The sequence below is a fragment of the Passer domesticus genome, chromosome 3, assembly GCF_036417665.1.
Source record: "Passer domesticus isolate bPasDom1 chromosome 3, bPasDom1.hap1, whole genome shotgun sequence".
In the NCBI taxonomy this organism is placed as follows: Eukaryota; Metazoa; Chordata; class Aves; order Passeriformes; family Passeridae; genus Passer; species Passer domesticus.
This window is the reverse complement of record NC_087476.1, coordinates 120,665,838-120,692,314: the sequence shown is the minus strand read 5'-3', so window position 1 is coordinate 120,692,314 and position 26,477 is coordinate 120,665,838. Positions and strand designations below refer to the sequence as shown.

General features: G+C 46.1%; 2 long non-coding RNA genes across 2 annotated transcripts in view; one reads left to right on the top strand and one right to left on the bottom strand.

The window, feature by feature from the left end:
- Nucleotides 1-4,922: 4,922 nt before the first annotated feature.
- On the bottom strand, nt 4,923-23,971 carry LOC135297748 (uncharacterized). Its single transcript, XR_010359673.1, has 4 exons — nt 23,587-23,971; nt 22,097-22,163; nt 19,964-20,159; nt 4,923-9,245 (listed from the first exon to the last, which is right to left on the bottom strand). It is a non-coding gene; the product is annotated as an uncharacterized LOC135297748 (long non-coding RNA).
- Nucleotides 23,972-24,006: 35 nt separating this feature from the next.
- LOC135297745 (uncharacterized) overlaps nt 24,007-26,477 on the top strand; it is a 36,514-nt gene continuing 34,043 nt past the window's right edge. Inside the window, exons 1-2 of the long non-coding RNA XR_010359669.1 lie at nt 24,007-24,454; nt 25,403-25,545. This is a non-coding gene — a long non-coding RNA (uncharacterized LOC135297745). The remainder of the gene's footprint in view (nt 24,455-25,402; nt 25,546-26,477) is intronic.

Sequence of the window (26,477 nt, the reverse complement as noted above, 5' to 3'; positions counted from 1 at the left end):
TTTTCAGGCAGAGGCGACCTTTGAACCGTTAAAATAGAAAGCAAAGTTTTAGTGCCTCAAATTCAGCATTTTATCCTCTGTTGTGGGGAAACGCTGCTTTCCTTGAAAGCACGGCAGGTTGGGGAAGGGGAGGCAGCTGAGCTGAAGCAGCAAACTCAGGCAGCAAGGGAAGGATTGGGACAGTGGTGGTGGACACCAAGGGGTGGGAGTGTGGATGCTGATGATTAAACCCCTCACGGGGCAGGCCCTGGTACGGGCAGGTGCCCCCACTGCACCTCTTACAGCCCATTCACTGCTACTTTATGAGACACAGCAGTGACACGCTATTAAAATTGGTTATTCTAGATGGTTCACCTGGGGATTTGCTGTAATTGCTGGAATATTCCCCTGCTCCCCATGGTCAGGGCAGTGGAGAAGCAATGCTGTACTGTGCTGCTGACACAGCCCGGTGTACAGACGGCTTCCTGGGGCTGCAGTGGAACTAGAATTCAGAAATTATTTTCTTTCTGGTGATTTTTGACTTGCTCTTCCATGACCCAAGTGGACACCGAGCTGATGACTGAGGCTGGGTGCACATCCCATAAAACAGTAAATAAATCCATCAGTCCACAGGCATGTCCATATCCTAACCTGAATTCTGGGTCATTCTGGCATGGTCATTCTTTTTCTGTGCAAAACATTGTGGGTGAGAGCAGCAGTGACAAAAATGAAAATCCCATCTCCTTTGGAGAAAGTCAGTTTTTAAGCTTTTTAATTACTCAGACCTCAGGGCTGTGTTCGTCTTGCAAGGCCTGTGCTGGTTGTGAGCTGGAGCCAGCCAGGGCAGCTGGGACAAACTTTCATGGCACCATCCCTGTGTCATGAAAAGCCATATTCTTTTTCTTTTCTCTTCTTGGGCTTTCTTTGGGAAATGTTACCAGTCTTGCTGGAAGACCCAGTTGCCCAGGAGGAGGGGTGAAGAGAAGTGTGGTGTTTCTGCATCTCTGCTGCCATGCTTCTTTGGGGTTTGTTGGTTTTCCCACAGTCAGGGTTGTGCTCTCACCTCTGTGGGGTCAGCATGGGACAGTCCCCTTGTCACTTCCCCAGTGCTTGAGCATCACCTGAACGTGGTTGGGTGTTTCCATGGTGACCACAGCAGGGCCAGTCTCCATGGATACAGTGGTACCCTGGCTGTGGGATGGGGAGCTGATGCTGGCGCCTGGGGTACCTGTCCGTCCCAGGATAAAGTGGCCTGGGGAGCAGCAGGACTGGCAGGCTGGGGACATCAGGTCACAGTCAGCATCTGGAGGACAGTTTGTCACTGCTGCCAGCCTCAGGGCACAGAGCTCTCCTCCTGGCACTCTCTGAGGCCTGCACTTCCCTGTGGGAACAGGGACCAGACCCCAGCCCCATTAATCACCAGGCTCCAAAGATCTCCTGCTGTGTCCCCTGTGTGCGGCGGCGGGAGCAGCGTCCCACCTCCGTGCAGGTGTCCCTGTCCCCGGGAGAGCAGGGAAGCTCAGGAGCAGGGCCCCCCACAAGGGTCACAGCCAGGTGCTTTATTTTGGCTGGGCTCACACGATGTGCACCTGCAGCAGACCCACGAGCCCCGCTGCACAGCCCTGCGAGGAGAGCGGCTGCTCGCCGCCACCCGCCTCAGGTGCTCTGAGGCTGAGCAGAACATGCTTAAGTGAGCAAATCCTGGTGGGCAGGGATGGCTTTCTGTGTCAAGGAAGGCTCAAGTGGGTAAGGTCAGACATGAAAATAATCTATGCACCTGCTGAAGGGTTTTTTAAAAAAATCTGTACATTAGACGCTGAAGGTGAACTTTGTATTTCTTGATCAGTGGGCAGTGAAAGGAGCTATGCTGGCTGCTTTTATCCCTCCATTAGTTTGGTTGAGTGCTGCCTGCATCCCCAGACCTGATGGTAGCTGTTAAATAATCTACCAGTTCTCAGAGATACTGTGGGCTGTGAGTGAAGGCACACACTGGTGTTGTTTCCAAAGTATTGGTGAAGGAATGGCAATTTATTATTTCAAAAGCACAATAGCAAACAGTGTTAGTATCACCAAGGGCTCTGGGAAGGGTTGCATCCTCTTCATGTGATGTGGCTGGAGGCTTGTTCTTCTTTTTAACTCTTCTAGAAACACTATCAATGATCCAATTATTTATCTCTGTCTCCTGGGAGACACAGAGCAGGGCATGCCTGCTCTGCCATGGAGCAGGGGGAAGGCAATGGGGAGGATTAACCTGGGAGTGATTCATTTGTGTAAAAATGATTGTGCCAATTGAAAGACAAAGAAGATGAGGGAAATGGATTGGAGGAGCTGAGTTAGGCCCAAATGTTCCTGTTGTGAAGGAAATACATCCACTTTAAAGCACTTCCAGTTAAACACGTGTAAAAACGAAGCTCCTCCTTTTCTGCCCAAATTAGCCAAGTCACTGTTGAAAACAACTTTCAAAACTGCTTGCCAAACTTCTTCTGCACATGCTGGTGCATCCTGGTCCCACCCTGTCAAGGTAAAGCTTTGCCCTGGTGAGCACAGCAGGACTAAGCCCTGCCACAGCCTCTGGGCACAAGCCCTTTGCTGGGTCCCCATGTACCTGCTGCCCTGTGAGTGGCACCAGGTGGTACTGGCACTGCAGAAGGGGAGAGAAAAGGAAAACATTTCTCCTGGTTTGCCCAAATCCCTTGCTTTGTGCAGTTTTCACCTGGCAGTCTCTGCAGGCTTTTTCTAGAGCAAGAGGGGGAGAATTGTATAGTAAAAAAAGTAGAAATTTGCCAAAATTAGCAAAGAGATTGATGACCAAAGAAACTCCACTGTAGACCATCTCCAAAGTTTCTTTTTCCTGTTGGTGCAGTTGAGATGAACCCTTGTGTTGGATGCAGAGCCCCTGTGACCTCTGGGCTGCACAGGCTGCAGGAATGAGCCCTGGAGCTGCTGCCCCTCATGGGCACTGTGGCCACAGAGGGCCTGGAGCTGAGCGTGTGAAAAACTGGAAATGCCCACGTTCCCTCGGATCAAAGCCACCCAGATTTCAGCACTTGCTGAAGTTTATCTGCACTTTAGAACATATAAAAGAGTTTAAGTATGTGTTCCATTGCCTTGCTTGAGGATTAGAGAGGCGCTTAGCAACTTTCTGGGTGGAGTTAAAAATAGAAACCAGGGGTGATCCTTACCAATACCCCAAACCACTCCAGGGAGAGCGAGGACGCCTTGCCGTCCCCGTCCCCGTCCAGGGACGGCCTTGCCGTGCAGCTGCACCCCTTCCCCTTCTCTCAAAACTGCTTGCAGAAAATAATTCAGAAACCATCACTGCCCTTATCTCCCATCATTCCCGTGGAGCAGCAGTGCTGGCCATGCCAGGGCCTCACCAGAGGCGTGGGTGCCCCGTGGCACCTGGCCAGGACAGGCCTTGGCTTTCCCTCCTCCTCAGGGTCTGGCTGCTGGAGCACCCAGAGCCCTGGAGATTGTTAAACTCTGGATTTTATTCCTTCCCTCTTTTATACAATTGTGTTTCACTGGAGGAGGAGAAGCAGGGCCTGGTTGGTCACCACGTGAGCATTCCCTGTGCATCCATGTCAGTGTTGTGCCTCTCAGGAGCTGTTGCTTTAGGGGAAGGAGCCCCAGTGTTTGGGATTGGGCAGGAATGCAGCCGGGGCTCTGGAGCACAGGGCCGCAGGAGTGGGGAAATATCGCCTCGCCTTCACCAGGGATTTTATTTTCCCTCATGAAAAGAGAGTGGCCTCTGAATGTCAGCCCAGCCTGCCTGTCAGTTCTCAGCTGCACCATGGGATAAAGCTGCTGATCCCTTTTATCCCCTTCTGGGAGTAGTATTAATAGTATATTCATTTTTGTTCCATTTATAATTCATTACTGCCCAGTTATTTGGATTTACTTGCGTTAAAAAGCATAACGAGACAAAAACTTAGCTAGTTATGAGCCCGGGGAGAAGGGGAAGTCTCTTCCCCTCCCTCCTGCCCTGCCTTGCCTCCAGGGCAGGGGGGAGCAGCCGGCCAGGGCCGAGTTTGCTGGGTAGAAGGGAGGTCACTTTGTCCCTGGGACGCTAAGCTTTGGAGGTCACCACTGATTTTGTGGCTCCAAACCCATAGGAAGGGTTAGTTCTGTCCAGACCGCCACAGACCCAGACTGATGCACCTAAATCTCTCTGAATTTAACTGCAAACCAAGCTCCCGTGGGTGTTTAAAATCCCTCCATACAACTAAAATATTTATACCGAACAGATAGGAGCGTGCATTTTTAAATAAAATTTTCTCCTTATTGTTTTAACCTCCCGCTTCCCCCTGCTCCGTTGCTTTTATCTGTCACATAAGCCCTGGCTCTCCTCTGGGCATTGCAGGCTCTGGGCAGAGGCTCTGCTCTGCCCACAGCACACGCTCCAGGAGAGGCCCAGATGTTCCAAAAGGGCCGGGGGGGACAACCTCCACAACCCAACAACAACAAAAAAAGCTGTGTTTTTTTAAACCACCTTTACGCTTTCCTGCTCCTGGGGCCGGCCCCCTGCATAAGATAAAACAGCCTGGATCTGTTTTATCTCACCCCCAGCTGCCCACCCTCCCGGGGGACGCTGTGGCACAGGGGCTCAGCCGGCCGCGGTGGCACCAGCCCCACGGGGACCCTGTGGCCAGGGCTCGCCCCATGGCCAGTTCTGTGGGGTTTTCCTGTCTGTTTGCTTTGCGTGAAGCAGCTGGGGCTGCTGCTGAATTGTTTTTTTCCCCTAAGCTGTCAGGCTGCCTTCGCAGCAAACTGTGGCTTTTGCGATGGCTCTGGGAGCCCTGCTTACACTAGGACAGAATTTAGTAGGGACAGAATTTAGTCCCTTCTTACAGCTCGGCCCAAGTAGAACAGACTTGCTCTTGAGGCTGCTCTTGCAGACGGTGCTGGTGCCCCTCACCCTGCTGTGACCACCCACGGTTTTTTTAGCTGGCTTAAATTAGTTGCTGATACAGGTCTGGGCAGGTCAGCCTGGACATTCACATCCCAAATATGCTTTTGGGAAATGATCTAAAATACGGGCAGGAAGTTTTATTTTGCAGATAGACCCATGCAGAGCTCTGCAGACAGAGAAACATAGATGGACACATCAGTCAGATGGGGCGTCTTTGATCCTGAAAGCTCCCAGTCTTTGAAGGATTTTTTTTTGTGTGTTACTAAGATTTGCAGTCTCAGCCTTGACCCAACTGCTCCTGTCCCAAAGGGCATTTGCAGATGTAGAGCTAGAGTTACTGGTGGGCTCCCAAGAGGAGAAATCCCAAATTTCTCTGGGAGTACACTGTGGGTTTCCCAACTGGAGCTCCCCAGCTTTTGATTCAACACCCAGAATAGCCTTTCTGAGGCTCACAGAGCCTCTTGGGAAGAGGTTTTCATATGGCACTTGCTGTTTCATAATTTCCTTTTATTTCCTTTTTGCAAGGCTGTGGACTGTAGAGTAAGGCAGTACCAGAGACATAATGTCTGTAGACATTACGGTAACTTGTAGATCCTGTAGATATAATGGTAACTTGTGATCAGCACTGGTAATAAGTACTGGAAGTAGAAAATATATTTAATTTTAATTCAAAATTTCCGATGTAATTGGAGTAATTTTAAGTATTTTTCAATGGAACTTTATATCTTCTCAGGGTAAAAGTGTCAATATTTAGGCCCAAGTACTTTCCAAACTCCTTCTGTGCTTTGGGCTGCATACTGGCCTTCACCAGTAAAATTTGGACTCTCTCTTGGTTTTGGAAAAGTTACTCAGGATTTGGATAAACAGAAGTGAGACAAGTTTCAGTGTATCCTATAAAACCTTTAACGTGTTCTTCTTTTATCTCATGTTCTCTGTGAAGCCATTTTTGCTACAAACTAGATGGGAGACAAATGTCACAATATGGGTAAACAGTTTCTTGTTTGCTTTGTTTTTCTCCAAAACCCCCAACTTAAAGAAAAATCAAACCAGGTCTGAACCCCACCCCTCATTAGTGGTGCCTTGTGGTGCTTCTAAAAAATCCAGAACTGGAGGCCAGTGGCCCATCCCAGAGTGGGCTTGCACTCAAAAGTTTTGGTTTTGTCCTTGCCACCAGTTTTAGTGGCACCAGGGGCAGGTGGCACATGGAGAATTATGTAGCCATCAGACTCCCCCTCTGCAACACAGCACCCAGTGACTTTGTCCACCCCTTTGGTGTGTCTTTGGGTCTGATGTGTGTCTGAAAGGAGAGCAGAGGAGGAGGAGAGGGGGCAGGGAAGCTGCTGGCAGCCCCTCTAACAGGAGCACGGTTTGCAACCCCATTCACAGACATTGTCTGGCATTGTTGTACCAGACACGCTCCATTCACGGCCCCTCTCTTGTCCCTTTTCAGCAAGTGCCCACTGGTCCTGCTCTGTTTGTCGGCAAGAATGAGCCGCCGGGAGCAGGAATGTTTCCCAGACGGGGGGTGAGGAGGTCAGTCTGGACCTCTGGACATCGCCGCCGTGGCATGTGAAAGCAGGGGACCCTTTGGGGGCCTGGCGGGCGTTTGTTTGGATATGTGCAGCTCAGATCATGAGATTAGCTGTCAGGTCATCTGCTGTGAAATCCATTATGAAAAACGCTCGGACACCGGTGCTTGACTTGAAATCCTTCGTTGGCTGAATTGCAGAAATCATCTCCCGAAGCTTTTGTCGGCTCCGCGCATACGTGTAAAATATTTATACACGCGCAGGTATAAAATAATGTTTGCAGTAATGCCTCATGCAAAACGCTCGTTGAGTAAATCTGTCACTGAAACTTCAATTCCAGATTACTGCACTCCAAGATCTGCTATTATCAGTGAAAACACATCTTTAGAAAGTTCACAACAGCCTGAAGTAGATGAGCTATTGAAATGCAATAGAAAATCTACCCCTCGCGGATTAGTCAAACAATGAATGTAGCCCTGCACGTAAACATTGTCTAACTGTATTGGCAGGGTAAATGGTTCCTGATTTGCTGCTGCAGGAATAGGTGGCATTTCCTCACACTGTGAATACAAATATCAATTATCTCGAGGAGAAATACATTGCTAATCCGTAAGCGTGGTCAAGCGATGCAAATAGTGGCAACAAATCAGTCAATTATCAAATTATTAAACATTTTCAATATTATTATTAATTATCTCTGGTAGCAGCAGTGTACAATTTGCCAGGAAATAAATCGTTAGTAGATCTTGGAGTACTTGAAAAAGAGGTTTTAATCTGTGGACATCCTGAGAAACCACAACCCCTGAGTCAGGGAGATCAAAGAGGAATGGGGAGTCTGGGGTTTTGGATTTCAGAGATAGCCTTTCATGGTGGTGGTTGTTGTTGCCACGCTCAGTGTTTTCATACTGCCTTGTGTGCATTAGGGATTTATGCAGTAATAGCCACACTTACCTGTGCAGCCACTTGGATGTAGCAGCGAAGTATGAACTCCTGAAGGAGAAAAAGATAAAAGAGGGGAGCAGAGTGATGCAGGTACTGCTCTCTCTGTTGATGGCCAGCAGTTTCTGCTCTGTCTGCAAAACATTCCCACATCTCCCACATGATCTTCCTAAGGAGCACTCTCAGCCCAGTGTGTTTTGATGGAAATAATTGAGGTACAAAGACACAGAGAAAGGAAGAACTTAGATTTGTGGCAGGTAGAAAGTTTTAGATCATTTCAGTCCAACCCACTGGAATCTTTGTTGAGTTGTTTTTAAAATGTAATACCCTCCCAAAAAACCCTTGGTACCAACTCAAAATGCTTATTGGGTGCAAAGGGAGCTTTCATCCACCCTCCTACAAATGAATAATTTTGATGAGGGGGTTGGATTTGTCAGGTTTTCTTCAATTCTCTTAAGTGGCACACAGGCACTCAGAGCAGATTTTTGCAGTGCCTCATCTCACAGCACCGGCCTCATCTCAAAGCAGCTCCAGGCCTGACCAAAGGAAACTGGTATCCAAAAAAAACCAACAAACCAGTGATGATGTGGCAGAAAATGCCCTTTCTGGGCAGGTGATGGTGGACTTGGTCCAGCCCCCACACAGGCAGATTGTGCAAGTCATGGATGACAGTGTCACCATTGTATTTTATTTGCATAAAACAATTATCCCGTGGACAGTGGCTCTGGAGTTGTCTAGACAACATGCTTCCGATGGTATCGCTGACCTCAGACACACTGGGCTGGCTCTAAATTAGCAATGAGCAGGGCTGGAGGGATGTATTATGGCAGTTATAAACCATAAGAAGGTATTTAAATAGATAGATAAGACACATGCAAATCTTTCCATTGCCATGACAACCATCTTGATATAGGTTTTCCATACGTAGCAAGAACGGCAGAGCAAAAGGCACTGGAAAAATAGCAAGAACCTGTAATGATAATGAACCCTGACAGTGTATTAGTCTAGATTTTGGTCACTTATTAACTCTTAATAGAATACAAACTTCTATAGTAATACAGTGTTCAGTGGGTCAGGGAGCAATTACTTCCAAACCTTTGCTATAAGGATCTCTGCTATATGGCTATACCTAATGTACCAATTCTTCACAAATTGATCTGACTGATTAAAAAACACTTTGCTATTAGATGTAAATTGCTTAGCTGCTCAAAAGCGCTTCGCAGGGACGGGATGCACAAAGCATGAAAATATGTCATTTATGGACATCTCTATATTTCCCTCCCGGTTTTATTGGCTGGCTGAGGAATCTCGTAAATCTGGATACATGGATAATTGTCATGTAGTAGCTGGGCCCACCAGTTTCAAAAGGGAAAAGCAGAGCAGCCCCCAGCACGTGTGTGACCCCTCCCCACATTACCTGTCTGAGCAGGGCAGAGCTGGGTGTTTCTTTTATTGTTCTTCCTTCTTACACTTCTTCATTTCTTCTGAGCACAAGCCCGGTGGTTTGAAGGCCAGCTCACGGCTCTAATGATGCCTCCTGTGGCCAGGAGGGTCCCCTCCAGCAGTGTCTTTCTCAGAGAGATGCACAGGATGAAAGCAGCTGCCGGAGCTTGGACCTGGAGGCATCTTGTCCAGCCTGAGTCCTCTGTGCTTGTTCTCACACAGTCCAGGGATGCTGGGGTGTGGGTGGCCAGGTGGGAAGGACACGGATATGCTGCCCCGCTTCAAACAGCTTCCTCCACAAGGCAGCTGCATCAGTAGTGACGGGGGCCTTGGGAAATGAATTAGGGTTAACCTCGCAGGGCTTTGTTGTTGTTGTTGTTTGTTCCTTGATGTTACTGAAGAGGCTTAGGCTTAGAGGTGACCTAATTGCTGCCTTCCAGTACCTGAAGGGAAAAGACAAGGAGAAAGAATTTCTACAAGAGCATGTAGTGACAGGACAAGGGGGAATGTTTTTAAACTGGAAGAGAGTAGGCTTAGACTGAATATTAGGAGAAACTTCTTTATCGGGAGGGTGGTGAGGCCCTGGCACAGGTTGCCCAGAAAAGCTGTGGATGCCCCATCCCTGGAAGTGTTCAAGGTCAGGTCAGATGGGGCTCTGAGCAACCTGGTCTAGTAGAAGGTGTCCCTGCCCACAGCAGAGGGTGGAATTGGATGAGCCTTAAGGTCCCTTCCAATGCAAACCATCCTGTGATTCTGTGCAGTTGTAGGAACTGACCCTGTTGCAGATCCTAATTCCTCGTCACCACTGCTTGCTGTTCCTGTGATGGGTGGTTTTGCTGTGGAAGGGTGTTGGGAGGTGGATGGCCCACATTGTGCTTCCACACTGCCCTGTTCCCTTCCACCCCGGCAGGCAGTGGAATCCCTGCCTCCCCAGCCTGGATCTGGATCCAGAGCAACTGAATCTGCCACAGCCTCTGTGCCATCTCCTGTCACCTGAACCCGCTGCCTCTGTGCTGTCACACCCCACATTAAACCCTTGCTGTCCTTGTCAGAGCCTTTCCTGAAACGCCATCCTTTTATTTATGCTTTCAAGCAATAATTTTGGCCAGCACCATCAGGCTTTGACTGTGCACAACACTCACACCAATCTTCCTCCTTCAAACTCCCTTGGGGCTCCTCTGAGCCCTTGAAGAGAGCAGGCAAGGCGGGGTGCTACAACTGCTCATTGTTTGAACTGCAGCCATCTCACTGCAGCCTCTCTGCCCAACTTCCAAGGTGGGGGGAAGCAATTTGGGTGGGCCCCATCCTGTCCCCCTGCAACGTGCAGCCCCAAGCACAGCAGCCCTGACCAAAACCCAGCGGGTGATACCGTGGTGCGGAGAATAATTAAAAAGCTGCACTCGTTTCCCAGATGAGATGCACTCCTGTAGTGTGTAAATCAGTCACAGTCCTGGAGGAATAATCCAGGCGGGATAATTGTGCAGGGGAAAGGCCCCAGACGTGATAGGGGTTTGCATTAGCAATGCCTTTTCATCCATCTGTCTTTTGACCAGAGCTAGAGAGGGCCAGAATTTTACTTATAAGGATGTTTTGATCAACTGATTATTTCAGTGACAGAGCTCCTGAAGTACAAGCTCCTGAAAATACCTTATTTGTGTACAGGAGCAGCTAGGAGCCAGGGACTGAAAGGTTTCTTTCTTCGAAGATTAATCTGTTTAGGATCTACCAGTTCCCTTATGATCCTGGACAATTCAACCATCAGCTTGACTGGGAGAAATATTTCACCTGGAGTGTTTATCTGCTGAGCATGGTGGAAGCAGAAGCAGGACAAAGAAGAACCTGGCTCAGGGCAGGCATTAAATTATACAGCTTATTGGTAAGCTGCTGTTATTTATTAATTAGGCTAAAGAGGAGCTGAAGAGCCCTGCTCGTGGTCTGAGCTTGATTGTGGAGTTCAGGGGTGTTGGGAGCCCTCTCTGTCACCTGCAACACACTTCTGGATGTCACTAGGGGAAGGTTAAAGGTCCTGAAGCTGGCTGGCACCAAAAAGTATCACAAGGATGAATGGGAAAGCAATGCAAGGGCAAATGCATTTGTCCCGCAGTCAAATGCTTTTACAAGTCCTACGTAACAAATGTGTTGTTAAAAGCTGGTGAAAAGTGTATTCCACAGTTTAGAAAAGGCACTTTGGTACTGTGGAGGAGAAAGCATCCATGACACACTCCACCTATGTGTTTTCTTTTTAAGATCATCTAAACTTTATTGAAGACTAACCACAGAACTGAAAATTGTTGGTATTAACACTCTAGGGCATCCTGTGTACTGAAGACTCAATTTCTTATCCTGAATACGTGTTCTGGTTGACAAATTTTGGGGTGTTATTTTGCCTTCTAGTTATTCAGATGTTCTTTGGACATCTGGGAATTTAATTAACAGCTTTTGCATATATTTAAAGCAAAGTAAACTTTCCTGGAGCCTCCTGATGGTGAGGAGCCATCTTATTTATGAACACTGGCACCTGTCATGTTAATTTGTACAAAGTTTTTGATTTATCCTAAAAGAACACATTACACAGTGGATTTGGAGGAGTTAAAGGGAACCTGCAGGGTGACTTTAATCTTTATGTCTTTATATACTTGAGGGCATTTTACTGCACCTCTGCACTGCTTTCACCACACAATCATTTTCTGCTTTAGAAATGTAGCCATTTGGATCAATAGCTGCAGTACAATATATGGTACTTCTGATGGGAGCCTCACAGGACACCTGAGAAGCACCGTGGTAATTTTGCAAAACGCTTGGCTACACTCTGAAATATATCTTAAAAGTAAAAGTTGGCAAAACAGACACTGTGCAAAATTACAAGAACCCTGGTGGAATTGTGCTTACTGTATTTATGTGTGTTAATAGTAAATTAGGAAAAATGGTGTGTAAAGGGATATTCCTTGCCTGAAATACGGATGTTTTATTAGGGAAATCTTAAGGGCTGGGCTATCTGCATTTTTTTGTGGCAGCAGTTTTAAACTCCTGTGGAACGTGTTGGCTGCTTTGGAGGGGTTTTTGAAGGGAAAGATTTCCACCTAATGTGATACGTGTGTGTTTCCTGGGCTTGATTTAAAAGAAAGCAGAAGTAAAAAGGGATGTTTGGTGACATTTACTCAGTGCACAGAACAAGAAATGAAAGAGGATCTAAAAGCACACGTCCCTTAAAGCGTTAACAAACGTATCCTGCACGTTGCAGATTTTACAGTAAATTCTTTATCTATAAACAAACCGGGTTATCACAGCTGTTTATTGTACTGCTAGCCCTGATCCTAACCTTTATGTCTTTATTGCTTACATACCATTCCCTTGTTTATATGTCTGTACCAGCCTGTGCCCTTGAACTTGGCCCCGGCGAGCCCCGACCCGGCGCTCGCCCGCCCGCTCACGGGGGTCACGGCAGCATCAGAGACAGAACATGGACACCCCAGCAGAGCCCCACTGCCTGCCAGGGGCACAGACCACGGGGACACGAGGAAAGAGCAAGGGAAAGGATGAAAGGGTGGGCAGGAGTCCCTCTGAGGAGTGTTTGTGGTGCTGCCCTGCTCGCCAGGGCCCATCAAACCTGCCTGGGAAGCTGCACTGTGAGGGGGCAATGCTTCTTTACAGCCCCCTGCCCTTTCCAGCCCTTTCCAGCTGCCCAGCTGGGGCCTGGGTGCTGCATAAGAAAGGCTTTTCCTCTCTTTCCTCCCCCTTCTCTGATAAGCTGACAGCCAGGCGTGCCTTGTTCTGATAAGTCAGCAAAGTTTGGTTTTCCTAGGGACAAACAGCCCGTGCCCTGCAGCATCCTCAGCAGCAAGGCTTGAAGGGCAGGCTGGAGTGGGCAGCACAGGGACAAGCAGGGACAGGGATGTGGCTGGGAAGATCTGCCTCCAGATCACTGATAAACTTCATCCATAAGCCAAAAAGAGTTTTGTAACCCTCACGATGCCCCACATGGAGGGTTTCAGAGCATAAAGGGTTTGGGGAGTGTTAGAGTCCTCCACCATGACCACAGTCAGGGCATGCTGTGGGATGAGCCCAAAAGAGGGGCTCTCTGAAAAGTGGGCAGCACCAAACACACCAAGGCAAAACAGTTCCAGCCTGAGCCTTCCTCACCATCCCTGAAACTATCGTCCTGGGTTTGGTTTCAGTTAGTTGAACAGGCTCTTCACTAAAAACAAACCTCCTGGTGCAAACATCTCCAGGTCAGAATCACATCCTTCATTTGCTGCTAAAAATAATGGCAATGAATGGAAGAATTCGCAAATTCTCCCAGGGAAAAGAAATTATGATCCCATTAACCTACATTACAGCCATCGCCATTAAGAGATACCATTAACCTGCAGTTCCCACACTGCCTTGTCAGAGATGCTACAGTCATCCCTGTAATTCTGGAGATGCTGCAGCCATCCCATAATTGTGTGGTAACTCTTGGCATGCACTGACTTTTTAACAGGCAGCGTTGCAGCCAAGTCCTTTGTTGGATTGTAAGCCCCAATCCATGCAGCCTTTCATGAGAGTTTTGGCTGCTCTGTCTCAAGCCACGCTCGGGATGAGAGCTCCACAGCAGGATTGGGCCCCCCATGCCATCCAAAATTATAGGATTTTTACTGCCTTGCTAGGTCATGAGTGGCCATAATTGATCAATACAGAAGATGATGCGAGTATCAAGAGTTTTAATGGCATAATAGCATGTGGTAGGATTTGTTGTTTCACTTTGCAAAGGAACACACGTGTGTTTTCAGTGGATTTTCTGCACACAGATATTTGGCCTCCAAAGTGAAAGTGCTCATCCTGGTGAATGAGTTTAACAGAGTCCTACTAGTTGGAAAACTGGAATGTTACTGCTTAATATAAAGTATCTATATCTACATTTATTTATATATACAGGATCAATATTCTCTTTTCTTAATCTGTTCTACTTACTTGACATATTTAGGCTCTGATTGCAAATATTCTGTTAAGTCTAGGAATCAAATTTTCATATTCAAAAGCTTGAATTTTCCTATCTACCAGCCCTAAATTTTGCTTTCGGGTTTTTTTTTTTAATTTTTTTTCTTTTCTTGTGGGCTTTTGGAGATTTGTTTTTTTACTCAGAGGAAGCAACTGCAAGGAAATCAGTGTGGTTTTTCAGTAAAGGAGCTGGAGCGCTCCTCAGGATTCATAACTTGACTTATTTCAGGTTTTTAGTGCTCAACAACTTTCTCAAATCCAAAAATAAGCACATCTGTATGTTGAAGGTTACAGTAAAGCAGAAACTTTTTTTGTAGGTTAAAAAAAAACCCCAATAAGCCCAAGTAATAAGATGTATATTTATGTAACAAGAAGTCAGATTTATGAAAAATGCTGCTGTGAATTGCAATTCCACATGAAATGGTCCAGTCTCGGAATAGGAATCGTTGGATGCTGACATGTAGTGATGTGCACACTCTCCTGTCTGAGCTGAGTATATTTCTAACTTTGCTCTAATTATCAATCACTTGATTCATGTCAGACCACTCACATTTAAATCAAGTTTTTGTGCTATTTAGACAGGTACTCTGTAAACACAGGCAGAAGAGATGGTTTCTGGAATGAATAGGAAAGGCTGCCTGAGTGGCTGTCGGAGTCCATGTTCTGTATGAACAAATTAAAAGCAGGAGTCTTTCATGCTAAATTTGTATGGCCCTCTGCACAAATTGCCCAATTTATTTAAGTATTTTCTGGTGGCGAGATGTTTTGGGACGTGAGGCCTGATAAGAAGCATTAAATAAAACACTGCAAGTCGAATTTAAGGATAAAATGAAATTCTTTCTGTGTTGGGTTTGATGTTCTTAATTTAATCCCTGGTGGACAGTAGTCTGCATTACAAAACCTTCACACATAATTTGGCAGAGTTGGGATGATTTGCAGCCTGTCCCTGGCTGTGTCTGCAGAGGATGCCCCGAGCAGGTCCTGTGTGGAGGCTGGGTGACCTCTCCTCTCTCAGGAGGGTGGTCTCCTCAGGTCACCGTCGGGGTCATTGCTGCAGCAGAGCAAGGAGGCTTTGACTGTTCCTTTGCTTGTGGGGGTAAACACAGGACTTCAATTTCCAGCACTGCCGGTCCTTAACCTTCAGAAGCTTCAGAGGGGGGTGGGGAAGAGATGCCAAAGGAAAGTGCAGAGCAAAGAATGTAAGGAATTTTGCTTATCTGTGACAAGTTTCTAAGTGTGTTTGATTATGGTAATAAGGATACCTCATTAACAAAGGATTTTAAAGGCATGTATGCCATTGATAATCAGTCAAAGTACACCGTACAGTTTTAACTTTTTTTTTCCCCCCAAATGGGATAATATTTGAAATACAGCAGCACCTTAGTTAAAATGTGGAATTTCACTTGGTGGGGCTGTGGCAGCCAAGGAAGGAGCTCTATCTCCTGAAGATAAAGTCCCCATCACCAAGAGATGACTGTAAAACATGCAAACTTCCCAATCCTTCAAACTCTCCCTAATTGCAAATCTCCTCATTGTTTTAACTTATCTCTGCCCATGCTGTGCTGAATTAGTCCTCTGGAGTCCCTGAATGGGATCAGGGGAAGAGAAGAGGAAAGGAAGGATGGGAATAAGAGCCAATAAGGGGCAGAAAGCAAGATAGCCAGAGAAAAGGAAAGGGGGTGGGTGTTATGTGTAACTGCCCTTTGGCTTCCCTGCCAAAGGAAACTGCAAAACTTTTTGAACACCCAGGGATGAACCAGCCCCAGGGATTTTTCTGCACCCCTGCTGCATGGGAGGCATCTGGCCTGGTGCTGGGTGGGGGTAAAAAGGGAAGAAGTGGTGCAGCGGGAGTTTTCCTCCTCTGCTCAGATAATTTCCAGTGTGTGTCTTGCTGGAAAATGGCCCAATGAACACCCTCCCACCAGCCTCTGTGCTGGTCTCCGTGTTAGGTCCCTTGGCCATCCTCCCCTGCCCCACCTGAGGGTGGCAGAGAGAGCCACCCACCCCCCGTGCTCACCCTCTTTCTTGGCCAGCCTGGCCCTGTAGCAGGCAGCTGTTTCTGCCAGCCAGCCATCCGTGGGAATTTACTCCAGCTCCACCTGATACCTGGAGTATTCCTATTTTTGCATCCTTATCTCCTAATGAGTTTATAATCTAGAACAGAGCAGTGCCCCTGCAGGTCTCCAGGCTTCTTATCAAATGATTTTGCTATCAGGCACATTCAGATGACCGAGGAGCTGCTTCTGGCCCCACACGGGCTCCTCTGTGGGGGCTTTTTTCAGAAGGAACAGACTCGAGCAGAAATTCTGTGTCATGTCAAACGGGAGAAAAATGAATCCCACCTATGCATGGGGCTCTCCCAGCTTCTTCCAGGTATAATATTTGAGTGCTGTCTGCCCAACCCTAAAAGTGGTGGATATAACCCAGTATTTTTTCTTCTATTGCCTTTGGGTTGAAGAAAGCATTTTAATATCCACACACCTCTAATAAACTAAAGCTGTAACGAGGCTTTCTCTATTTGTATTGCTCTTTTGTTGTCTCCTATGTGCATTTACCATTGATTTTTGCCAAACTCCCCTATACTGTAACTATGCAGTTATAAACTGGTGTTATTGAGGGGAACTGAGGAGGGAAGGGATAGCCATGAAATTACTGGTTGCAAACAAACACTGCGGCTCTGTTTGGGCATTTCTCAGAAACACCTGGAGATTACTGCATGCAACCTTCCTAATCAGTAAATCAGCCAGCCACCAATTGTTTCCTTAGACACATCAGGCACAAATGAAACAGCTGTTTAATTTACTTTTTTTTTTTTTCTCATGGTAGGAAATTCATATCCTGAATCATCGATATCTTTATTTTGCAACTTGCTGCCATTGACTATTTTATTTTCTTTCCTCCCAGTGTTGCCTGCCATAAAAGATGGATAGGAGAAAGATAGGAGGGTCTCTGTGTGTGAATGAGGTGGCCTGATGTCATCTTTCAGGATGGTTCATGAAAACCAAGTGAAACTCTCTGGAGCTTCACTTGGTTATCCTCTGAAATCCAAAGGTTGAAGTGGGGGCTTGGGACACTTGCTAACATGAGCAGGAACTGAGGGACCCAAAGCTTTGCAAGCTCTAGAAACTCCAAAGTAAATGGCTTTGGTTGGCTTGAGACTGAGCAACAGCCAGCCACAACTGAATGCTTTATTGCCGTCTGGAAGTGTTTATTTTCTGAACATAAATTCAAGGGACAGATTCAAGGCATGTCTAGAAATAAAGCATATCATCATGTGAGCTAAGCTGACAAGGACAATTTACTGTACCCTGCATTCGTTCTGGGCCAATCGGAAGAGAAGAGGCTATTAACATCCTGAAATTCCCGCTGTTCGGCTCTGCCTGTCCCTTCACTGAACTCGGGAATGGCATGTATTAACCCCTTGGGGGCCTCCCGAGTGCGGTGAGGGACACTTGTGCAGCCCTGAGCCATGTGCAGCGTGTCCGGCTGCCATGGGCAGCGGCTGAGCGCTCCGAGAGCCCGGCGCGGCTGCCTGGAGGCCCAGCGCGGGGTTACCATCCCTGCTGGAGCCGCTGCCAGCGCTGCACACCAGCCCTCACTCCCCTGCTTGAATATGAGAGTTCACTGGTCAGCTTGACCTTGAATTCTCTCGCAAAGGCAGGAACAAGTTGACACAGAGCTCGCGTTCCCAGTGGCTGCAAAGTTCAGGGAACACAATGCGACCGCGGCTCTCGTGCCGCGAGCATCGCACAGAGAGGGGAAGGGAAAGTTCATTTCCTACTTTTTAAACGCTGCCAGCAAGAAAAGTAACAAAACCAGAAGAGAAGTCAGAAGGTAAAACACAAAGGGCACGGCAGCAGATATTGCAGAGGAAAGGTGCCATTCATAGTCAGGAATGTGTTATTATAAAATCCACTAGCAAAAGTCCACAGAGGACTGTTTGCATAGCAGCACTACAATATCTACATGTGTAAATAGAGGGAACAGCCTTTAAATCTAGGTTGCAGCAGCAACTGTTGGGTCTTTTACCTCCTGCTTGAAGTGTTCCCCCTGGCTTGGTGGGTGTCCTTGTGTAGGACAGCACGAGCAGCCCCATTCCAGCATTGCAGCTGAGGGAAATATGTTAGTGTGGCTTGGAACAGGAATTTTCTGCATTCGGCACTGCAGAAGGCCAGTGCAGTTAACTTAACTGGTCTTCAGCTTCTTCTTTTCCCCTGTTAAGGAGTATGGATTCAGGACAGCTGATGGATTTCACAGTAAAAGTCTTGGGCTGGTTCTTTGGATTGATTATTAATGTTTGTCATCTTGTTCTTTTTTTTTTTCCTTTTTTTTTTCTTTTTTTTGGTGACTTAAAGCTGAGGAGCCTGTCTCATTCATTCCCTGGCACTGCACAGGGCTTAAGTATCACAGCCTTCAGTACCAGACCAGAATAATATAAGAACCACAAAGAATCATTTATCTGGCATGACATATTTTATGCTCTTGTGTAAGTTTTCCTAGGGGACTTCTGAATGTCCTACTGGGTGACTGTAAAGACACCAAGGACTCAAAGTCATGGGCATCATCTTTATTACACGCCCTAAAACGCTCAGTACAAAGACAAAGCTGAGTGATTCTAACTTTTCTGAAATTAAGAGCCTGTATTGTCTCACCAAAGTCCTTCCACAGATCTCTTTAAGAGCAGAGTGGTTTGGGGCTAAAATTGATCCTTATCTTCTATTACTTACAGGAATGTTTCTGTGCTTTAAAAATTCAGTCTCCATTTCTTTGTTGCAGATTACCCTAATCTCAAATTAGCCTTCTGGGCAAAGGTCAGGAGTGCAGGTCTTATTGGTTCAATTAAAGGAAATAACACAAAATCAGACAGGCTATTGCAGGAGTCTTTGTCAACAACTTCCTGAATGCTGAGAGGCTGCTCAGGCATGAGCTGTCTGCCCAGCCAGATAGTGCTGCTATTAGAAACACGTTAGTGTGAGAAATTAAAAAAAAAAAATACATACTTGGCTAATAGCTACATTCATCTGATGGCTTTCACAGCAAAAGTCTTGGGCTGGTGCTTCTGATTAATTAATAATTAATTATTTGTTGTTTTGCTTCTTTTTTTTTGGTGTGTTTACAACTTAGCCTTGCCTCTCTTTTATTTTTATTGGTTTTTTCCCCCAAAAAAACACACACAGCAGAGGTCAGATAACTATGCTGGTATCTGTTGTACTATTACTCGCCTTAATAATGTCCTTAATAATGATGAAATGTTATGTTTCCAATAATGTACCAATAAATATTTTGGAGTTAGGGAACTGGCAGGTATGTGGGGAGGGCACTTTGTGTTAACAGCTGATATACTGTTGTTACACTGCTGAAAACTGGGGCTAATGCACTTGTGTAAAGATCCTCTTTATAAAAGTGATTTTCCTTTATTTCTTTCCTTTTTTTTTTTTTTGTTTGCGTCCTTGTGCCTGAACATTTGACCCTGGAGGCGTAGGATGGAAAGATTGTTTAAAGAGCAGAGAACTGTTTATTTCAATTTTCTCCTCTTTTTTCCCCCCCTCTTTGCAGCTCTTTTTACAGGTAAATCACTCGTGGTATGGGAGAATCTCAGAGAGTTCAGAGGTTTGGGGCAGGAAACGCCTCCCCTCCCCCTGAAGTTTGGATTCAGAGCTAAATTTATCTGAATGCTGTCATTTCCCTGCTTTTCCCTCTCTACCTCCTTCATTACATTCCTCTTTCTCCTTCCCCATTCCCAGCCACCCAGATCTTATCCTTTCCTTGACCTGCAGCTCCCCCTCCCTAGCCTGCCACAGCTCTAAAATGTCCGGAGGCCTCGGCTGAAGGTGGCAGCTTCTCCTGGTGGGCTTTTTGGGTTTTTTTTTTTCATTCCTGAGCTGAACCATAGCGAGAAGTGCTCTGTAATCCCCTGCCCTCAGAGGCTGTGTCCATCAGAGATGCTAAAAGCAGGTTTGGTGGCTGCTACGAGGGGAAGGCAGCAGTGGTGCCCAGCAGAGCAGCCCGGCTGGCTCGTGCCTTGCTGGGTGTGAGCATCTGCCTGTGATGCAGCAAAGGGCCCCTGCAGGTACAAGCAACGTGATTGAGGCAAAAGAATTCAGAAATAGGTGTTGAAGTTCAACCAAATTTCCATGCTGCTCCTGCTTTTTCCTGACACATTCTGCATATTTGCATCACTTACATTGCATCTTGAACAGGTCCGTCCTGGTAGGAAATACACAGAGTTCAGCAAGAATCCCTCTATTTTTCCTTTTCCTTTTTCCTTTTTTTTTTTCCTTTTTTTTTCTTTCTTTAATATTATAGTCTTGCACTGTGGCTATTCTAGTTTTTCACAGAAGTGGCAGGCAGCCAAAGACTGGAGTCATTATTTGCAAACTCTAAAAATAGAGTCAAGATTTATAGGAAGAAAACAGATATGTCTTGTTATAAAACCATGAATAAGGATTGGCACGAACATAACGGTTTATTCTTTTTTGATATTGCTTATTGTAAATTGCACTCTATCTTTGTGGGAGATACACCAGATAGTTACAGTGCAGAAACGCTTCCTTACTTGAAAGTGCTGCAAAACTGCAGTTTATTTGTTGTAAAGACTTGATTATTCAACGGAAGCGATAAGAGATGAGGTAGCCCCTGGGAATTTTGTGCATTGTTGGGGTGGACAGTTTGTTTTAAAAAAAAGTATTAGTGATCTTCTTCTGCAGGTCACTGCTGATAAAAATTACATTCTGTGCCCAGTGAAAAGGTGCCTCATGAGCTGCACTTCTGGTTAATACTGCTTGTTATTGTAGACCATGAACATCACATCCCTGATCTAACTGTGGGTAATAACACTCCCTGATCTATCTCCTTCCTCCTAGGCAGGGCAGCAACAAAGAAAAAAAAAAAAAAAAGATGGGAAAAAAAAAAGGAAAAAAAGGAGGGAGGACGTAAGCAGAGGGAAAGAGAGGGAGAGACTTTCACAAAGAGTTAAAAAGGCCTGATGAAATCCTTACAATGTACACCATATGGCTTGACATTTACCAGATTAGTTAAACATTTCTACTGGGGATAAATATTCCTGCACATCGATGTAAAGAAATTGCAGGAGACAAGGGCACATACAGCATATTTATGCCATGGAGTAATCTTTTTTTTTTTTTTTTTCCCCTCCCTTCCCCTTGGCTAGCAGAATTCAGGTTACAGAGCATGTGAGGGACAAGTGTACTAACCCAAAATAAACCCCAATTCTGTGCACTCCTGAGCCGCTGGTGGAGTGGCTTCCAGCATTACCCCAAACACACCTCAAAAGCCTCCCCCCCAAAAAAAGTTTTGAATGAGCATTCTTGCTATAAAAAAATACCAAAACCCCAACTCTATGGAAAGGCTGAAGCATTAAAGTTTGTCAAAATCTATCTCAGCACTCGGATTGCCCGTGGAAGATGCCTGTGATGGCTGCCAAAGTGATTTGAGCGGGTTGATGCAGAGGAGGTGACTGCTGGTGCCCGTGTCTGGTGCAGCCTGCCCCGCTCCTTGGTGAGCAGCCCTAAAGCCATAGATTTCATCTGATCTTTGCAAAGGCTAACATTTGTCTGCTGTCATTTTAGTGAGATTGATGACAGGCTGGGATGGGAGGAGGAGGGGGAGCGCAGCGGGAGGAAGGCTGATCCCCACAGCCCCCACAGTTGGGGCCAAGCCCATCCAGAGCTGCTATCCTGGACCCTCTGGTGGGCTCTGGCACTGGCAGGGAGTTCTTCCTGCACCACTCCAGCAGGAATTGCACGGGGTTGTTACAGGAGGTTGCAGGAACTGGGAGAGAGGAAGGCAGCACTTCGCACCTTGTGTATCTTAATAGATTATTCGTGTCACAAGCAACACAGGGCAAAGTGTTATGACAAGCATAAGAATGTAGTTTACTGTGGCTTAATGTGGCTGGGCAGTGCAGGGTAAAGCTATCAAAAAATATTTTACTTTTTAAAAAGTTTCCAAGAGAAACTAAACAATGTGGACAATGCAGCTATTTTTATTCAAACCCCTGAATTTTGGCAAACTCTTTCCAGACTATAGCAGAAAAGGCGTTTTCTTTTTATTAGTAGTAGTACTATCCCAGTGCCAAACTAAAAATCAGACATCTTCCTACTTGGAAGCTTTCTTTTAGGCTGATGTAATAGGGGAATCTTCTGCAAAGGACACAAATGTCCCAAGCTGGGCAGCCAGTTGCTGGCTGCAGCATGTAATGTGCCTTGGAAAAAAAATTAGCTTTCAAACTCGTGGAGGATAAAGTCCCTTTTCCATGAATGAATGAGTGACTATCAATGCTGACATTTGATCTTACCTCAAAATCCTAGAGATTTGCATTTCACCAGGCACATGTATGTATACATGGAGGGATCTCAGCACTTCTGGGAAACAAATGCAGAGTGAATGGGTTACTGCCCTTGTGGAGAAACGTACCTGCAAATCTTAATCCCAATATTAGACTGCCAAATTGAGGCAAGGGCTGGAAACAGCCCTAGATCCTCCCTGGGAGGTGAAGGGGAGACGGGTGCACGAGCCAGTAACTCTAACAAGCTGGAATTCAAAATATGCCTGACCTAAAACCTTGGGCTGGGACATGCACAGGCTTGGGGGAAAGCTCAGCTCCAGCCCCTCGTGTTGAGATTTACAGTGCCAAGACTGATGCCGTGTGGATTTTAATCTCCCTGTGTCCCATCACATCCAAATGACATCATGTGAGGACAGGATTTCAGCTGCAGGCAGGGCAAGATGTCGTGGAGGATGTGAAAACAAGGTGTCCCCTTATTCTGGCTGGTCAGGGAAGAGCAGAGTCTCCCACCCGAGTGGGAGGGCGTCTTGGGCGATCACGGGTGGCTGGGTTGATAAAGAGTGAGCCAGAGAGATAAATACCTGTACGGAGGAAAATAAGAACACATAATGGATTGGTGCAAGTCGCAGTATATTTCCTCCTGGTGATGAAGGGCTAAGAGTGAGTTATAGATCTTTCCTCGAGATAAGAACATATTTCTTTCTGAATCATTTATCTATAAGATACTGAGATATTATTTTGGTCTGCTTTGGTATTAATTTGGCTCTTTGCATTCCCACCCTGGTTTTTAGCAGGTGACAGCATGGTAGGGACCCCAAAGGTTCTGTCTGCATCTCCCATGGGTGAGGTGTTGCTTTTCATGGCTGGGAGCTGGGAAGAAAGCGGGAATGTTTTTCCAGGTGTCTCAGGTGATGGCGATATGGTTATTTATGCATGACCAGGGTTTAAATCTTGCTTTGTTCAGGTCCTTAATGTACAAGAAGCATTGCTGAGAGTGTTAAAAGATCTGTTACTGCTCTGGGATAGAATTAACTTAAAAAAACCCGCAAACATTTACACGTTCAGGTGACATGACAGGTGTGTGCAAGGGCAGGAGACCGTGTGGGGAGAAAAAAATGCAGTGTGGTTTTGTCAGCTGGGAAAGATCAGAGCACCAGGTTTGATAGTGAGGGGAAACAGCTTTTAAAAGTTCAATTATGCTGTTCACAGGGTTATTATTGAGTAGATATTTTGTATAAGTTAGTAAATGGCTGTTTCTCGGCCCCCTTTCCCCGGGGCGACGCCTGCCCTCACGGAGGTGCCGCCATCTTGAGGCGAGGGTGGCAGCCCTCAGGCCAGGGGAGAATGGCCAAAACACGAGGAAAGCACAAATAAACTGGGGCCAGATGGCGTTTGGAGCTGTGGGATGAGGGGTTTTGGGACAGGCAGGTGCCATATCCCAGCGTGAGGGCTGTCTGTGGGCAGGGCAGCTTGTGGGACGAGGGGCCTCCAGTTTTCACCTGCTGTAACGTCAGCCTTTGCTGTCTTGCTTAAAGCTCTTCTTTTGGGTCTTCAGAGAAACCTTTGCTGTGGTCAGTAAATCCTGATGTTGTGCTCGCCCTGGTTTATGAGATTTCCAGGAGATTTGTCACTTGGTGGATCAGGCAGCTCTGAGGGCACAGGTCTGGGCTGACGGGGGAGGACTCCACTGTCTCCATCTCGTTAAAATGAGCTTCAGGTTCAGTACATTAACGTGTTAATAAGGGAGCCCTGTGTTCCCACACTACTGTTAAAGGCGTTCTCACACTGCTGACCTGACCCCCTTAATCCTGGCTTTCCTGGAGGAATAGCTGATCCATCAAGCCTCCTGTACCTAAAATGGGATGAAAGGGAGTGATGGGCCTATTTCAGTGCTGGTGTTTCTCAGGTACCTCAAGCAGCCTTGTTCTTTTTGTATTCATCGCTTATTTCCCTGGAAAGGAAAAAAAAAAAAAAAGGAAAAAAACCCTCTAGATGTGAGGGCTCAAATCACTGAAGATGAGAAGCAGCAAAAGGAAATAAAGAGGTCAAACACCTAAGTTAGCTTATGATTAAAAAGAAATTAGTGGGGCTATTTTTAATTTGTTTAAATATATTACTTTCTATTAAAGAGGTCTTTATATTTCACTAAGTATGAGATGAAGTGTGTCACCAGAGGAAGATTTTTTTTCAGTTTTAGCACCTTTTCTCTTCAAAACGTAGAAGTCTGATAACACTGAAGCCACAAATGTGGATAGAGCGGGAATGGCAGCAATGTGGGACTTTCCCTCTACAGTACACCGCAGTCGCCTTCCAGTTGGGCTGGTTTGTGGGAAATCAGGGAAGAGAGATGTGGACTGTGCATAACAGGTATGTTGTGGGGATGTCTGTGGCACCACACAGCCCCCAGATACTCAGCCCCAGAGTGTTGTGCAGCCTTGAGAGCCAAAACTCTGCGTCTCTGCCCTCAGACCCAGCCCAAGGTGTTGGGTCCCAGCCCAAGGCGCTGCTGGGAGCCCCCTTGGAGGCTGGAATACATCTCATATCTGAGTTTAGCTGCCAGATCTTACATCTTTTTTTGTTAAATCTGCTAGACTTTGGATATTTTCGGGCTGCAGCTGACAGAAATTAGAAAGGATAGTTGTAAATGAAGTTTTGTAATGCCAGAAGTCTATGACGGAGCTTTTATAATCAGCGCACAAGCTGAACGTTGGTCTAAGTGTTCCAAGGCTTTCCATCAGATTGCTGGTTTTTCCATTTTCTTTTCTTTCTTTTGCTAAATGAAGTTCCTTGGGAATAAACACAGCAACTGGGTGAGACTGCAAACCTGTGAGGGAAACACACCATAAGGTTTGAATAAAAATAATAAAATGTTTGGTTAGGAATTTGTCACAAAGCTCCAAAACAAGGCAAACACTCTCAGTCTCTTGTTTTGTTCCCAGCTGGGAAGCCAGGCCAGAGTCACTGAACATTTCACCAAGTCTTGCTAACCTTCTGAGCTGAGTTGTGAGAAATTGTTCTTGACATCACATGAGCTGGGCCACAAGGCAGGACTAATGTGATATTTGCTGTCGAAGGTTTCCTAGGAAACATGCTACTTAGAGCACTCAGCCCTCCCTGCCACCCTTCCCACATCCTCCAGCTTCCCTTGCTCCCACAGGTTTTGCAGGGGGCAGGGACGTCCCCTCTGACCTCTGGACACCCTCAGCACACACCTTCCCTCTTCCCAGCTGAGCAGAGAGATCCTGGAGATCCTGAAGCTCACCCACCTAATTGCCCTTGTTGCTCTGCTTTATCTCTTTTTTTGTTTTTCCCCAGCACTCTGCAGTGGGAGAAGTGAGAGAAACTAAGCTACATCCTGCAAGACTGGAGATGGAGAGGAGGAAGTTTGAGCCTTCTCAGTGAACTTAAGCTTTTCTGCCACGGGGGAACTGGTGGAAAAGGGTTAGGAAAATCATGAGGTAACTTACAACTTAACTTGCCACATTCTCTGCCAGCACTTTGCAATGCAGTAGCTGCTATGGTATATAACTCATAAGCATTTTTCAGCAGAATGGAGTTGCCCAATTTCTTCCCATAATTTCACCTGGTAGGTGCTGTCCTTGACATGAGCCCCACAAAATGATTCCTGCTGTCCAGGCCAAACTCTTCAGCTTGGCCATTTGGAGCAGCAGGAGAGTTCCCATTGAGGATGGGATGAATGGAGTCGGTTCACACATGTTAACCAAATGCAAATCCTTAGATGGAAACTCATGGTCAGCTTTTTCCACTGCTATTTTCAGAGCTTCCACAAAAGACCGTGCTGTGATTATATGTATTCATGATATGTATATCATGTATTCAGCTCAAACAATATTTGAATGATGCATTTAGAATTCTTCCTAAAAAAGGACCATGCTTCTGTAAACTGCATCATATTTGTAAAAAGAGGGGGGAAAAATCTAGCTTGCTTTTCCTTTCTTCCTCTCTTTCTTTTTAATATATCATTTCATAAGGCTGTAAGAATTGGTGTTAATGCTGCATTACACACAGACACACTTCTACATAATGGTATGCATTTGCCTGTATTCCATACATAAACAACCCTATGGAATCCCGACTCTTCATTGTCAAGTTTGTCTCCATATTTTTCAAAGCAAAGCAGCTCTGGGTGTCAAACAGTTGCTTTCTTCACTCTTGTTCACTGGGCTTTGTGGAAGATGCAGCCAAACAAATAATGCACTGCGAGTTTTGAGGGTTGGCTGGGTTTTTTGGTTTGTTTTCATTTTTTTTGGTTTGTTTTGCCATTATTGGGTTTTTTGGGTGTTTTTGTCTCTGTTTTTGATTTTGGTGGTGGTTGGTTGAATTTTTTGGTATTTTTTTATATTTTTATTTTGGATTTTATACCTGGCCA